Source organism: Hippocampus comes, unplaced genomic scaffold (genome assembly GCF_001891065.2).
Source record: "Hippocampus comes isolate QL1 unplaced genomic scaffold, H_comes_QL1_v1.1 scaffold112, whole genome shotgun sequence".
NCBI lineage: Eukaryota > Metazoa > Chordata > Actinopteri > Syngnathiformes > Syngnathidae > Hippocampus > Hippocampus comes.
The window spans coordinates 721,830-737,223 of record NW_017805841.1 but is presented as its reverse complement, the minus strand read 5'-3'; the positions used below and the strand labels follow the sequence as shown (position 1 = coordinate 737,223).

The following is a 15,394-nucleotide window of genomic DNA, read 5'->3' as shown; positions in this document are numbered from 1 at the left end:
AGTAGGCGGGGGACACCCTGAACCGGTTGCCAGCCAATCGCAGGGCACACATAGAGACGAACAACCATCCGTGCTCACACTCACACCTCGGGGCAATTTTGAGTGTTCAATCAGCTTCCCATGCATGTATTTGGAATGTGGAAGGAAACCGGAGTACCCGGAGAAAACCCACGCAGGCACGGGGAGGACATGCAAACTCCACACAGGAAGGGCGGAGCCGGAATGGTCAGGTTATGGTCCGATGACACTTTCTGGCTAGATTGTTATTCCAAAAGTTACGTTTAGCGCAAACACAAGCACTGCTCATCATCAGAAGAATAGCATACCTGCACGAAAGCACCCCAATGGCAGCATCAAGCATCATTTGGGGTGTTTTTTCTTCATGTTAAATGAGGGTTTTAGTCAAGGTGGAAAGCAGAAAATCTCAAAGCTACCGGAACAGCTGAACTTTATTTGGGGTTATTAAGAGGCCTTTTAAACGGTGGCGAATGTGTGCTGATTGATTCCCGTTTAGGAAAAGTTTTAAAGTGACCGGTTAATTCTGAACACAGCCAATTGCCAGACGCAAGTGGAGGTTAGAGGATGTGCACCTTCTCTATCAGCTTCCATCGTGTTGTACAGGAAATAGATCATTTTCATAGTCAGAGACATTTTGAAATACTTTATCTTGTATCTATTTCACCGCTGGAACACTATGCAGGTGTTTGCACTGACACCCCCGACCTGCTGTTATTTCTACCACCTTCAGAGAAGAAGTCACTGGCACGCTGAATAACACCTTTGTTCCACACACTGTCGGCAGAATACGGTGACGACGACCACCTCCCGGAATATTAACTGCATCGGTTTCTTCTTTTTTTTTTTTTTTTTTCGGGGAGTACATGGGGGATGAATCACTGGGAAAAAATGGCAAAGACTTTCGGTGGCCGGTGTTAGTGATTCAATTTCGATGGCCACAAATACTTTAAAGTATAATAAGCCTATGCTTCAAGTCCCCGTAGCCTTTCAAGGCTTGAAATGGCCCTGTCGTAACCTACAAATCACAGCTCGCCACAAAGCCGCCCTCTCCACGGTGATATGTCAGCGACTGCGAGGGGAGGAAAACAACACAGGGGCGGCAGATATGAGGAGTAAGCCTCTGGAAAACTGTATTTTTTTTTTCCTGGATTTAGCCTGTGGTGCGAGAACATCACTCAAGCAGATCCTCCGGGGAGATGGTGGATATTAAAGGGATATATACAGAAGTCTTGTGATTTGTTTATAACGATAAAAATATGGTGGCCCTGAAGTGCAAAACACAACAAATTACTAAACACAAATATTCGGAAAGATCATGATGCGTTACAGCTGCCACAGGTTCGAGATCAGTGATTTCTGTATCTTTTGGCCACTCTCCATTTTGCCAAATAAACGTCAGCCCATTTGCGGGTTTTGCTTCGTTGAGTGTCCAGCCCGTGAGGGAATTCTGGTGGACAAAGGGTCACATTTTTACCAGGAGAGGAACACAATTTGGCACAATTGTAAAAGTAGAACTGTAAAGCGTGACACACTCAGCCACGGACGGATCCACAAACAAGGGTCACATCAATGTAAATGGACAGCCAAAAAACAAAAACTCCTTTTCATCAAGCTTCTTGGATGAGAAATTCAATGACATGAGATTACAGCATGTGACCCAGATATGTAAATACTGCAATCATGTGCACCATACACCAACAACTCTGTACCCTTTCATGTTAATTCAACCTCTCCAAGGTTTTAGCACAGACATTTGCATTTTCTTCGGCATGTGGCCCCTGGCTTCAAAGGTACGATTTGACCTATTTTTGTGGTGACATTGAGATTATTAGACACTCACAATAAAACAAGAAAAATATTTTCTAAATCCTTTTTTTTTAAACTCTAATTACACTTTATTTTCAAATAACCTCACAGAATGCATCTCCACGTTTGCTGTAGTTGTAGTTATCCCCCCCCAAAAAAAAAACTGAATTTGCAGAGAAAAATGAGGCATTGCACACTTGAACACATAAACACTTCCGTGAAAGGGGTTTAATTAAGCCTATTCAAGCTAACGTCAGCTGGGTAGCCATTAGCCACGTCAAACGACAACGTCACTCACCACGGAGTTCTTCATGGCGGCCTTGACGGTAAACGCTTGAACGTGTGACGTTGTTTTACTCCTCCACATGTCCACGAGTCGTGTATTTTTCTTTTCCTTTTTTTTCTGGCAAAGAATTAGTCAACGTCGCCCATGAGGTTGCTATGCAACTTTTTACGGACGCCAGCGATGGTTGCTGCGTGCTTGTGCGCATGCGTGCGTCAGCAAGGAACTGTTACCATAGTAACCGGTCAGCCGCGCTGAAAAAAAGAGCACAATTGCCGCAGTTCATCAGCAGAAGTCCTCCGCGTTTAAACGTGTGTAAAAGGTGGCGCTTAATTATTCAAAAGTGCCCCCCCCCATAAAAACATTAGCATAAAAAGACCGTTTATTCACGTATATATTGCGAACATTAGGATGATTTATTATATCTCTGCCTAATCATTTTAATCATGGTGAGGTCAGCGTGGTGAAGCCGTAGACGTGTGTTTGCATGCAAGCATTTACACAAAGCGGGTCAAATGATTTGCCGGATCACTCCACATGCTAAATGAATGTAATGGCACATATTAAAAGTCAGCATTTTTTTTTCCAACAGCAAGGGAGCTGAGCACTTAACTGAAGATGACCCATCTATCTTTCAAATTAGCATCATTATTAAACGTTGCAACGCATTTTACTTTCTTCCTTTTCTGTGACAAGTCACTCTGTATTCCAAAGGGCGCGGCTTGGCGAAAGTTGAATTGTCTTGTTCAAAATCAGTAGGAGCCCTGCATCATCCCAATTTAGGGATGTGGCACTCTTAATTCTCCAACGGTTATTTTTTTTTGGTTGGTTGTTTGTTTTTGGGGGGGTGGGGGGGTTGCCTCAGGAGAACTTGTGAGCTGGTGCAAGTGTTATTAATCGCCAGTGCACAGGCAATTTCTCTAAAAGCCCCTATTTGTTTTTTATGGCTCCTTGGAGAGTGGTGGGTATAGCAGCAACGGGCAGGAGACTGTAAACAAGGCATGCCGAGGAAGAAAAGTGATGTCCCTGTCAGCAATCCGGTCTCTCTCTCCGCTTTCCCATCGGAGGATTACCGAGAGGGAAGAAGGGAGTTTTCGGAGAAGCAAACTGGAGCGTCAGCAGCCTGCCTTCAGCCGGACTGAGGAAATTATTGTTCAAACGCCAGCGCACTGTCTGGCTCCCATTAGTCGTCGGCGCGCAGGAGGCCTTGCAACAACGGCGAATGAAATTCCAAGTCGATAAGAGTTTTGCATGTCTTTCAAATGATGTGCGATCAAGCGGGAATTGCTGTGCGAGGGGATGCGCACTCATGTCAGGTTCATATCGGAAATTCACACCTCTTCAAGGACACACAAACAGTACAGAACTGATTTATACTTGAGGAAAAAAGTAACCTTAATTCCTTTTGGGGTCATACATCAACATGCTGATACCCGTGTCTATCATTGAAGCTCGCTTGCAATCGTTCACCGTGTGGGGAAACAGCAATTATGATATTATTCGAGCGGGAGCTTGTTCCTACATCAGAGGGGACCCAGAGGGGGTGGCAGAAGAATCTCAGCAGGAAAAAAGGACAGCGAAGATATTGCTGCAGTGTCGCTTGTGCCCCCAATTACCACAATGAAACAAGACCGGCAGCCATTTGAGTCGGCCATTAGGTTGGAGGGAAAGTGGCCCGGGGGCTTGTTGGCTTTAACAAAAAAAAAAGGTATATGACAGGCATAAATGATAGCTAACAGACATACAGTATGTCCTAATGTTGAATCACAGCTTTAAAAAAAAATCTAATTTTTGAGTTAAAACATTGAACTTGTGGGGAAATCACTTTTAACCAGGGTTGTAATCGTTTGGGATTTTTCATTCTAGTTTGTTTTTATTTTTTCAAATTAAATTGTTCAAATTGTTTTTTTTTTGTTTGTTTGTTTGTTTTTAATGAGATCTCAGAGAGGGTTTGTTTGTTTTGCTTGATTTTATTTTGGGGGGGAATTGCTTCATTTTTGTTTTTTTATTAGCCTTAGAATTTGTTTTAGTTTTTTATAGATATAAGCAATACACTTCAGGAGCACGATTAAAAAAAAAACGATTACGAAATATTGTGTAACAAAGTAAATTACACGTTGCAAACGACTGTTCCACCTTTCTGGTTTTGTGGGAGAGATTTCATGCAAAAATTCAACTGAACCAAAACAAAATTTACACAGTGAGAAAAGGTTTCCGTCTTCCCGCTACACCTCATAGCCCAGGAGTACATTCCTGACTACTTTTGTATTGTGTTTTTTTTTCCATGGTATAACATAGGTTATGTTATACCATGGAAAAAAAAACATGGAAAAGAATTTCTATGGCTATGTTACAAAGCCATAGAAATTCTTCTTACCCCACTTTTTACTGCTACCTTTTAACACTGAGATTCATTTGATGCTTTCGAAGCTCTCTCCGGATCGCGAAGCTTTTGCTGTAAGATGCAACACAGGCACTGTTATGGTTCAATGCCGCAGTTGCGTCGCTTCATGCGTTCGATATGCTGCGCTCCCTCTCCCAGGCATTTTTTTTTTTTTTTGTGACGCTTGAAAAATGATTTATTGATGGACCTGATGAAAATAATATGCTCTATCGCTGCAAACCTGCTGGCAATATCCTGTATAGTGGGTTTCATGGGTAGCGTTTTCATCGCAGCACATTTGCATTTTCGTTGCGGAGTGTGCGGTTGGCGACGCCACTTACAATTGTCTTTGCATCATCGCAGGGGTTACACACAATTTTTGTACAGAAGCCTATGGGAAATAGTCCACTTCTAAGATCTCCACAGTGCTTTTAAAGTTTTTGTGGGAGTTCTTATAAATTCCCGTGGAAATTGTTGCAGTGAAAAAAAACAATAAATAAAGAGGACCGATTGTGTAAAAATTGACTTTTTAATTGCTTGTATACAGACAGTGGGTTGGTGGAGCGTCTCTGTACACATTGAGCGTGAAATTAAACAAGCAAAAATTGTTTATCATCTGTCTAGTTCTGCAAATGGGTCAGTGAGATTTTTTTTTTTTTGGTTTATTATTGGACCCAGAAAGAATGAAAAATATGCCAGTACCACCCGAATGCTCACTCCTTCCGCACTGGTGTCCAAGCATCCATTTTGGAGAGCGCTTCTCATTATTCTCTGGTGAGCTTGAGCCTGTCCCTCGTGTACTGTTTTGCCATTCAATTACATTGCACATGCAGACAAACCACCATCCACACTCCCATTGCCACCTATGAACAATTTCCTTAGTGAACCAAACTGCACTTTTCTGGAATGGGGAGAACATACAAACGCCACAGATTCGAACCCTAAATCTCACAAGTGTGAGGTAGACAGGGGTGGCCATCGGGAATTTCATTAATCTATCTTAATTTTCCTGAACGGACTGACTGGAGGCTGACAATGGAGAGAAAATAAATTTCGGTTTGAACTTATTAAAACTTATTAATGTGATTCTGGATACGTTGTATGCTTTTTTTTAGCAATGCTATTTTTTTTTAAGATAAAATCAACTGCACCGTACTTTTGAAAACATTTTTCCTGCAGATTTCAAAATTCTAAAATCAAAACTTAGAACTCTATTGTGAAAACAACCAAAAAACGTTCATGACTTTCAAAATATTTTATACTACATTAATATACTTTTCAGCTTATAGGCCACTCCTCCTGGCTAACACGCCTTAACGTAACTTGATTCATTTCGAGTTTCTGGGTTTTTTAGTAAATTTGATTGTCTCTCCAGAGTCCAGATGCTTATTAATGTACTTGCAAATTTGCCCTTCAAAGTTGGATGTTCTCCGCTTTAATGCGGTTCCAGCCAGACTTCAGTGAAAAGTGTACTTGATCACCCAATGTCACTATTCAACAGTGATGTGTCATTCTTGTGTTAGCTTAGCAATTAGCGTGGATTTCTTTCCTCGTCATCCCTTTGTGAGAACAGTATTTGTCAGAAGTGTAACTTATTCGCCGCCAAGTGTAACTTATTTGCCGCCATGAAGGCAATGATGACTAACTGTGAAGCAACTCTGGAACGTATTTAGCCGCACTAGTAGTAGCTAGCTTGTTACTAGCTAGCTGGTACAGGATAAGTCGCACTGAGCTTGCCTCAACCACTCGGTGAGGTGAGCGATGCGCGCGTGTCCAGCCCAATGAAGCCCTGAGAAGTGAAAATCCATATCGTACCAAACTGAACCAAACCATACTGGGAGGCGGAAACACCTATTTCATCGTCATGGCTTCTGCGAGTCCATCTCTGCCTTACACGGTTTTAAATGCTACACCAAACTTCACGCTCTGATGCAGTCCAGTGTACAGCAGCAGCGTCTCAGGTGTCATCATTATCTCACCTGTGAAAGCGTCAACGCTCGGCTGACCTCACAAGTCTCTCTCTGGCATTGGCATCAAAGATCCTCAGCGACTCTGTTTCTTTTCCCGCAGCGTGCACCACGTCCTGCTCGTTTCCTTTCATTCAAGCCTCGCTCTGTCCTTTGAGTGCTCCTCTGGGTAAGATCAGTGTCACTCCAATGAGCCGAAAAGGCGTCACCTCGTCGGCTTAGTGCGGTGCCGCCGAGACCTCTCCTCGCCCGTGTCGATATGCCCAGGGTGCAATCAGGAACATTAGTGAGAACCACACCGGACCATTCATTCATCACGTGAATTTGCTGCAGAAAATGGATCCTCCTAGAACATTGGAAAAGATAAGGGCAATCCTTTTAAATATTCTCCATTTCTGAGTGGGAGACTATTAAATATAAAAGGCAGTGGAATGCCTAAGTAAACACACTGTCGGTATACTGTTCTAGCTGGGGGACTACTTATTGTGGCCATGCATCAGTTGTAGGAAAATGTTATTTACATTTACCTTAATGCAGCCCAGATGTTCTCCATCTGTACTAATACCTTTTTGCCCACGCTTGTCGATTTTTATTACCGGTGTACCGTTTCTAAATGAATGCTATCTTTGCATAGTGTGTACATACACAGACTGAAACTGTTTGTTATTCTTTTACAGTATGTGAGATTGTTTTACCCATCCGTGTATTTTCTAGATCAGCTGTCCTCTTCGGAGTGGTCGGTGAGCTGGAGGCTGGTGGTGGAGTTCATCCTGGACTGGTCCTCAGTCAATCGCAGGGCTTGTTTATAATCGATACTGTACATTCCTATTTGGTTTGTTTAACTCTAGTAGTAACCGCTGTCTCTGAAAGGGTTAAAGTTAACGTTTCAAAGTAGGCCTTTAAGTTATAGTTAGGCTTTCAAGTTGTGGTTTAAAAGCCTGGGTTCGGGTTTCAAATCAACGTTTATAGATAGGGTTATGGTCTCGGATTAGATTTTAAGTAGGTTTTTAAAATTAAGTAGGGTTCTAAGCCATGTTGGGGTTTCAAGAGAGAGTTAGGGCTTGAAGACAGTCAACGTTTAAATTAAGCTTTCAAGCCAGGGTAAAAGGTTTGAAAATAAGTTTCTACGTCAGTGTGAGTGGTTTCCAGTCCAGGTTAGGTTTTCAAATTAGGGTTTCAAATTAGGGTTTCAAATAAGGGAATGAAGTTTCCCAAAAGGTGTTTTTTTTTTGTTTTTTTTAGACTTTAGTTTTCAAATTAGGGTTTTAAATTTAGAATTTCACATCCTGGGTTAGGGATTTAAACGAGGGTTACGGTTTTAATGTTAGGCTTTGAGGGTCAGCTTTGAGGTTAGGGTTTCAAAATGGGTTTTAATCAAGTGTAGAAATGGAAAGCTTATTGCTGATTATGCACCATTGCCATCAATGCCTGTCATACAAACTTCAAATGACAGAAACCGTCCAAAAAAAAAATCAATCGTCTCTTCCCCAAATTCGGACCTATCCAAATGCAAGACTGGCTTTAAACGACCGGGCAGTTGGCAGGAATACTCGGTCTCGCTCACAAAGCCACAGCATATTGATCCTCATGCATTATAGAAGCAGCTCTGAGGCCAGATGATATTGGGTAGGCATATTTGCTACACTTAGCGTACGTGCATAACATGCCCGCTGGAGCATTGCAGGACATAATCAGTCCGAGCGATGAACATATGGATGATAACATTGATAATGGTGGCGCATCACTCAGGTTGCTCATTGTTTACGCAATAATATTCGTTATTGCTGATGCATTTTTATATCCTCCCTTGTTTTATTGGCAATCTTGAAGCTGCTTCTCCATGTGTCGAGACAAGTGAACCGCTATAATAATAGTAAAATTAAGCAAGTATGCTTTTAGCTACACTCAAATTATATAAGCCACATCTGTGTGACAGATTTCCATCAGAACGACGTTATCATGAAAAATTAAAATCAGGCAAAATTACTCACAATTTGATCGGCTGACGGGAAATATTGGCTTGTTAAGCTGTGTTTGGCCAGTTCCATGCCAGTCATTAGCCACTGAGCTTTCAGCTGAATGTTATTTATATTAGCAACGTTTGTGTGACTTTTTTTTTTCATTAAAACCATTGTATAACAAAACTCAAATGAAATAAAACTGCTTATCATTTGAATATGCCTGAATGTAATGGAGAGGGAAAAGGAAACAGTTCATGAGCAAGCTTCACCCGTCATTTCAATGCTAGTCGTGAGCCACTGTGCTTTCAGCGAAATGCTATTTGCGTTAGCAACATGTGGGAAATAGATTTTTATTCAAAACACTGTTTAATAAAGCTGAAGTAAAACTACCTGTCAGTTGCAGAACCCTTACAAGAAACAATTTTTGGAAAGTATCACCCGCTCATTTCCATGCTAGCTATGATGCTTTCAATGTGCTAATTCTGTTAGCAACATTTGCGTGACAGGTTTTCACCACCATCATTGCGTAACAGCATTTAAATAAAGTGAAGGTGTTTATCATTTAAAAATCCCTTACAGGAAAAAAGTTCTTATCAAGCTTTGGAGGTCATTTCTATGCTAATTGTTAGCCACTGTGCTTTTAGCTACTTACAAAAGAAACTTTTGTGTGAAAGATTTTCACCAAAACCACTGTATAATAAAACTCCAATCAAGTAAAAATACTCATTTTGAAGACACAAACATTCGTAAGCAAGCTTTGCCAGTCATTTCCATGCCGGTTATTAGCACTATTGCTTTTAGCTTGATGCTATTTAAATGGGCATATTTGCATATGCAATCGATAGTATGACAGTTCATCACAGGCTTTTTCAGCCTCAATCATCACATCTAGTCTCCATGGCAACACCTCAACCCTCCGGAGTAACGGGCTCCAGTGTCACCCATGGTTCAGTGTCACATGACCCTGAACGTGTGAACAGTGATACCAGTAAAGCTAGTGGGGCATGCCAAAATGACGATCGCTTCGGTGAACATGGTGTCATTGGGAATAGGGCGGCAAGTGCCGTGAAAGAGGCAAGGAACGGAAGGTCGCGAGTCAACATGGTGTTATATCACTGTCCAGACATTCGATTTTAAGACATTGAGGGGGAAAAAAATGATTGTCAGTTCTCGCGACAAGTTCATGTGAAATTCTGTCGACAGAAAATTAATAATAATCACCTTTATAGACACTATCCAAGAGGTATTATTTCAACAATTTGTTATGGTGCTAGGTTGCAATAGCATAGAAATGCAAAGCTTCAAAATAAAGACTTCATTCTAAAACAAATATCATATACGACTCACAAAACGTATTTATATTCGGCTCTCAGGTCAAATTTCCAGTTGAATCTAAAAGGCGCAATCGCTCTTACGGCTGTACTTCTGACACAACTTACTATTCTCTCACAAGGAACTGAACAGCAAGTTCACATCAAGTATTGGATCTATGATGAGGGCAATATATTTCCAGGGTGTCGATTTGTATGCCTTTCTGTGACTCTTCCAGTCTCTCTGAATCTCTTTTAAAACCTGAAGATGATTCTCAATGACACACTGAGTTCAGTTGCCACGTCTCTGAGACGCACCTGTTTGAAGCCTTGCAGTGGGGAGGAACTATTGATTTGGGATTGTACGCACTAGTTGACTTTAATACTCCATAATGATGTTTGGAGTGACATGTTTTTTTTTTTATTTAGGAGGCAAAGCCGCTTGGATGGATGAATATGCTGAATGAAATCAGTCTCAAATGAATTTAAAGTGTTTTTTGTTAGTTTTTTGGGGGGTTTTTTTCCACATTTTTGAACACATACTAGCAAAGTGCAAGTAGTACAAGGAATTTTTCCACTGTCCACAAAAATGTCCATGATTTTTGGCAAACACCGCTGCTTGATGGGCCCACAATGACGCTTCCCTGTTTGCGCAAGTTGTGCAAATAACTAACTGGCTGTCCCATTAGCAAGCGAGATGATTATTTTTACTGGCTGGAAATTCCGTTACGCCACAGCCAGCCACCCAGTCCATGTCAACGAGCGTCAGTTCTAACGCATATTCTGCGTAAATGGAGGCCATCCACCAACCACCCAAAATTCTACCCATCTGTTTTGAGTTTGTTTTGGAGCACTAACTAATCACCGATTATGTATGAATGGTTAAAAGGGGGAGCATTTCTGGAGAAAAAGCCAGCGTAAACAAACATATGAGGGAACGGTGTGATAAAATCAACTGATCTTCCCCGGCTCGGAGAGATTCTAAGGCGTCTAGAAAAAACAAACTTTCGCCGTAATGAGACGAAGGCGGCTACATTGCAACTGGCAAGTCGAGACGTCAAAACACCCCGCAGATTTGCTTTAAAGATTTCGAATTCAAACAGAGCCAGGAGCAGCTCCACAGGCATGTTTTCCGACAAAACATCGCCCGTAACGATGCAGCCTGCTGGGTGAAGAGGTGTCCCAGCAGACTTGAAAGCAGCTTTTCTGCAAAGTCAGCGCTCTCGTACTTGAAAGAAAGGGACAAGACCAGTCGGCGAGATTCAGCTTTTTTAAACCTAACAATGTCATTTCCATCAAGACAGGGTCGATTCACAAGTTTGATTAACTCATCTGCAGATAAGGTGTCAATTTCCTTGCAGCACTCGATTACATTCGATACATTTTAGGATTGTTTTTAGATTTTATTTTTGCACTTTTAAACAAAAGAATCTTTCATTTGAACAAAATATCCCGTGGGGCTTGAAATTTTCAAAATGCTCTGAAATGGTTGGCAGTCAATGATTAAAGAAACCACCACACTTGAGGAAAAACAACCAATCAGAGACAGAAGGAGTGACAGACAAAGTGTCAATCTTAGCCAGGCACACTCATACCGTGCACACTGCTTTAACGTCACTCTGACCTGTTCCTTGAGCTTTGCTGAAACTATGGGGGAATAGCCACATCTACATAATCAATAAAAATGTGCCAAAGACTAACAAACAGTAGCAGAGTGGAGGTCCCTCAGTCAGCTGAGAGGATGTAAAATAATGCGATGTTTTTGTGACATTGCTGGCTCAAAGCTTTGCTGCTAACATGAGGCCTATTTTCAATGGCACTAGCAACCTTCGCAGGGTTAATAATAACCTCATCTGCCACCAGCCGGCATGTTTCGGACTCTTTAAACTCCTGACCTCTTTTTTCCCCGCCGTTTATCTGCACAGTACTCACAATTAGCGGCGAGCGTGACCATCAGCCACTTTGCCCAGAGGGTGGCGGGCCAGAAGCGGGGGACCCTGGCCCAGAAAAACAATAACAGACGTTGGCGCAAAATGTCAGGCTGCAATGTTTTCAATGAGGAGGGAAGGGATGTGGAAAACCAAGACGACTGTACCTACCTTGGCACTGTAATCAAGTTCAGCGTGGACCAGCCTATTGTGTGTGTGTGTGTGTGCGTGTGTGTTCATGCCAGATGAAGAGTGGCGCTGGGAGTACACCTCCAAAGGCTGGCTTGTTTCGCTCCCCTGCCAACGTGCCCACATGGAAGTATGAGTGACGGGAGAGGTGACTCGACTGTCTGCAACGACTGTCGTACACGTGTCTTTCTTCTCCCATGTGGGTGTCGTCTGTCATCCGGAGGCGATGTTTTCACTGAAAAATAAACAAGATCATATGTCGGCTTGGTGAAGACAAGCAGGGAAAAAGAAAAATGGTCTTTCTTTTTTCGTCTTTGATGAGGATGAGGCCAAAGTGCATTGACATCTTTTGTTTTTCTGCTGGACAGATTGACTGAGCAACCACCAAATTCACACATCATTTATTTATGCTTTCAACATTTTTCAAGGAAAATGTGAAACGTAGGCGGCCCGGTGGCCCAGCGGTTAGCGCATCGACCTCACAGTGCAGAGGTACCGGATTCAAATCCAGCTCAGGCCTCCCTGTGTTGAGTTTTCATGTTCTCCCCGGGCCTGCGTGGGTTTTCTCCGGGTACTCCGGTTTCCTCCCACATTCCAAAAACATGCATGGCAGGCTGATTGAACTCTCTAAATTGTCCATAGGTGTGAGTGTGAGCATGGGTGGTTGTTCGTCTGTGTGTGCTCTGCGATTGGCTGGCAACCGGTTCAGGGTGTCCCCCGCCGACTGCCCGAAGATGGCTGGGTTAGGCTCCACCACCCCCGCGATCCTTGTGAGGATAAAGAGGATCAGAAAATGGATGGATGGATGGATGGGTGTGAAATGTGCAACCATTGTGAAGTTAACTTTTAGTGATCATATTTAACTATTTAGTGCGGGGTTACATTTTTCAATTCGAAGGTATTCAAAACAATAACAACACGTGTAAATAGATAACAGAAATTAGACTGCGCTCGGCGTAAAAACGGGCACATCTCCATTTTTGTGTAGGGCAAACTCAAGTTTAACGTGTTTGTGGATTTGGTTGGCGCACTTTGCCACGCTGGGCGTTCCGGGTGATGCATCTGCCCGCCCCCCGGTGCATCTCTCAATTTGGTGACCAATGTAGACAAAATTTTAAACTAGCCAAAAGCAGGTCTAACTTGTGGTGCAGGTGGTGTAATGCAATTTTGGTGGATTTAAACAAGGCGCAAGCAGACGAATAGACAGATCGACAGATAGATAGATAGATAGATAGATAGATAGATAGATAGATAGATAGATAGATAGATAGATAGATAGATAGATAGATAGATAGATAGATAGACAGACAGACACGCATGTCAGAGTATTTACTGGTTACTTACGGTGACTTGGGAAGATGCCATGAACAACTTTTCTTTTTGATTCAATGAAAGCAATAAACCCCTCACTGGCATCCTAATGGCGACATTCTGTTGCTATTAAAAGAAGCAATTGATTTTTGGTCGACAGTCAAGACATCGTGTGCGTCGAAATAAGCTTCTTTTTTCTGTAAACAGAACAAAAAAAGAAGGGACGAATGCAGAGTGAAGCAGCGTGTGCGTTGGGTCTGGCTGAGCGAGCAAGCTAATTAACTTGAAAAAGCATAAACATGTAAATTGCAATGTGCTACTGTGAGGATCTAATTAAAGCCAGTGGAATGTTAAGGACCACATTTCAGATGAGAAACAATGTATTATTGGGCTGCGTGTGCACTATTTTTTCCACTTCACAGCTGCAGAAGCCTCATGCAAAGGTATACTTTGCAGAGAAAATGAGATGCTAAAGATACATTTCCACTGACTTGCAGTTCCTGCTACGAAAAGGTTCCACAAGTTACATCCACACACAAAATGTTGCGTTTGATTCATGAATTTCCAAAGATGTCCATTTCTACTTTGTCTTTGCCTTTCTGTTACTCTTCCAGTCGCTCTACTTGTCTCACGCAACCTGCTGATGGCACTTAGTATGTACGATGATGTATATTTTGTGTGACTCCAACTACGGACACAAATTCCTCGTGTGTTTTTATCAGACGTGGCCAACAAAGAGGAACCTGATGGCATTCCGTCCATAATTGAAAAATACACAGGAACCCCCCCCGCCGCCCCCCCAAAAAAAAAACAACATTGCAGCTCAAGTTAACCGATTCTCTCTTTCGGTTTTGCAGCTGATCGTTTTTTTAACGCTTAAGCTGTCGTTATGGCGGACGGAGGCGCGGGCTAGCTTACGACTGCATGGGTTTTATTGGCGGGGTAAACCACAATCGCTGAACGGTTCTCACAGCCGGGGAAAATTTAGCTCCTGAAATCAGTTTCACCCATGAAATTTGGTGGGCATGTCTATCATGAGTAGACCCACAAAAAAAGTCTCAAGAAGCAATGCCCAAAAAGTCACAAGAAATCTGCCGTGTTGGTTTGAATTGTACACTTTTTGCCATTTCTAGGAGTGCTTGAACAAGAAACTCTTTTTTTGAGAGTTTGTCCAGTGTCGACCAATGTTGACCCACGCGTATCCTACACAGATGAGTGACACGAGATTGTGAGTTCTTTGTTAATATTTAGGTTCGAGTCGGAAGAAAAATTCCGCTGATAAGCCAGAAAGCGCCGATGGACACAACAGCTTTATGAGCAGTAGTAAATACTTCCTACTTAATACCGTTTCATCCTCGGCTTCACTCATCCCTCCCAGCATCTTGCACTTTGTTAGCCCACTAAAAGTTTTATACGCGCACCAGAGACAGGCGCTCTGTCCCTTTCTGCGGGCGCATGAGTGACGAGCCACAGTAAACACGCCTGAAAAAGGCGATAAATAGAGCGAAGTGGAATGGCGGCATCAAGTAACGCTTGAGTGAGAGCTGGCAGGATGCTGGAGACTGTCGCATTCTCGTTCTTGTCCTTCAAGTGACGAACTTCTCTACCGTCGCAGTTTGAGCATGTAAAGTGTCAGGCGGAAAAATGCTGCGTGAGGTGAGCTTTGATGATTATTTTGGGGATTCTCTGTGCAAACAGGGGTACAATATTTCTTCAATCAGTATTGTGGTGACTTACAAAATTAATTCACGAAAACACAAACACAAAATTTTGTAACATGATTCTTAAGAAAAACAGCACTGTGCTTTAGAAAAACATAAAGTAATAATTAGGGCACTGGCCGATTAATCGGTCAACATTAGCTTCACTCCAATTGGCAAGGACAATAGTAGTGATCTGCCTGTAACTTTTTATTGTAGTAAGCGTAAAGGGATGAAAAACGCTTCACTCCAATTGGCAAGGACAATAGTAGTGATCCGCCTGTAATTTTTTTATTGTAGTAAGCGTAAAGGGATGAAAAATGTGATTTTATTCTTTTTTCCAAACAGTGGTAAATATATGCCTTTGAGAATTTGTCTTTCTACACATGCTGCTGCACCATTTGTGTTGCAATGTCTGTTGCTGAGAGAGTTGGCATTAAGCTAGCATGAAATATCCAACGGTTAACCATCTTTGTACCACTGTACATTTTCTGTAATGAAATATGCTGTTTTAGTTATTTTCTCTAATGTGTTTTTT

The 15,394-nt window shown here is 42.2% G+C and overlaps 1 long non-coding RNA gene across 1 annotated transcript; it reads right to left on the bottom strand.

Moving 5' to 3' along the window:
* Positions 1-6,093: 6,093 nt before the first annotated feature.
* LOC109526728 (uncharacterized) lies at positions 6,094-12,090 on the bottom strand. Its single transcript, XR_002170400.1, has 3 exons — positions 11,828-12,090; positions 11,661-11,725; positions 6,094-6,803 (listed from the first exon to the last, which is right to left on the bottom strand). It is a non-coding gene; the product is annotated as an uncharacterized LOC109526728 (long non-coding RNA).
* Positions 12,091-15,394: the final 3,304 nt, after the last annotated feature.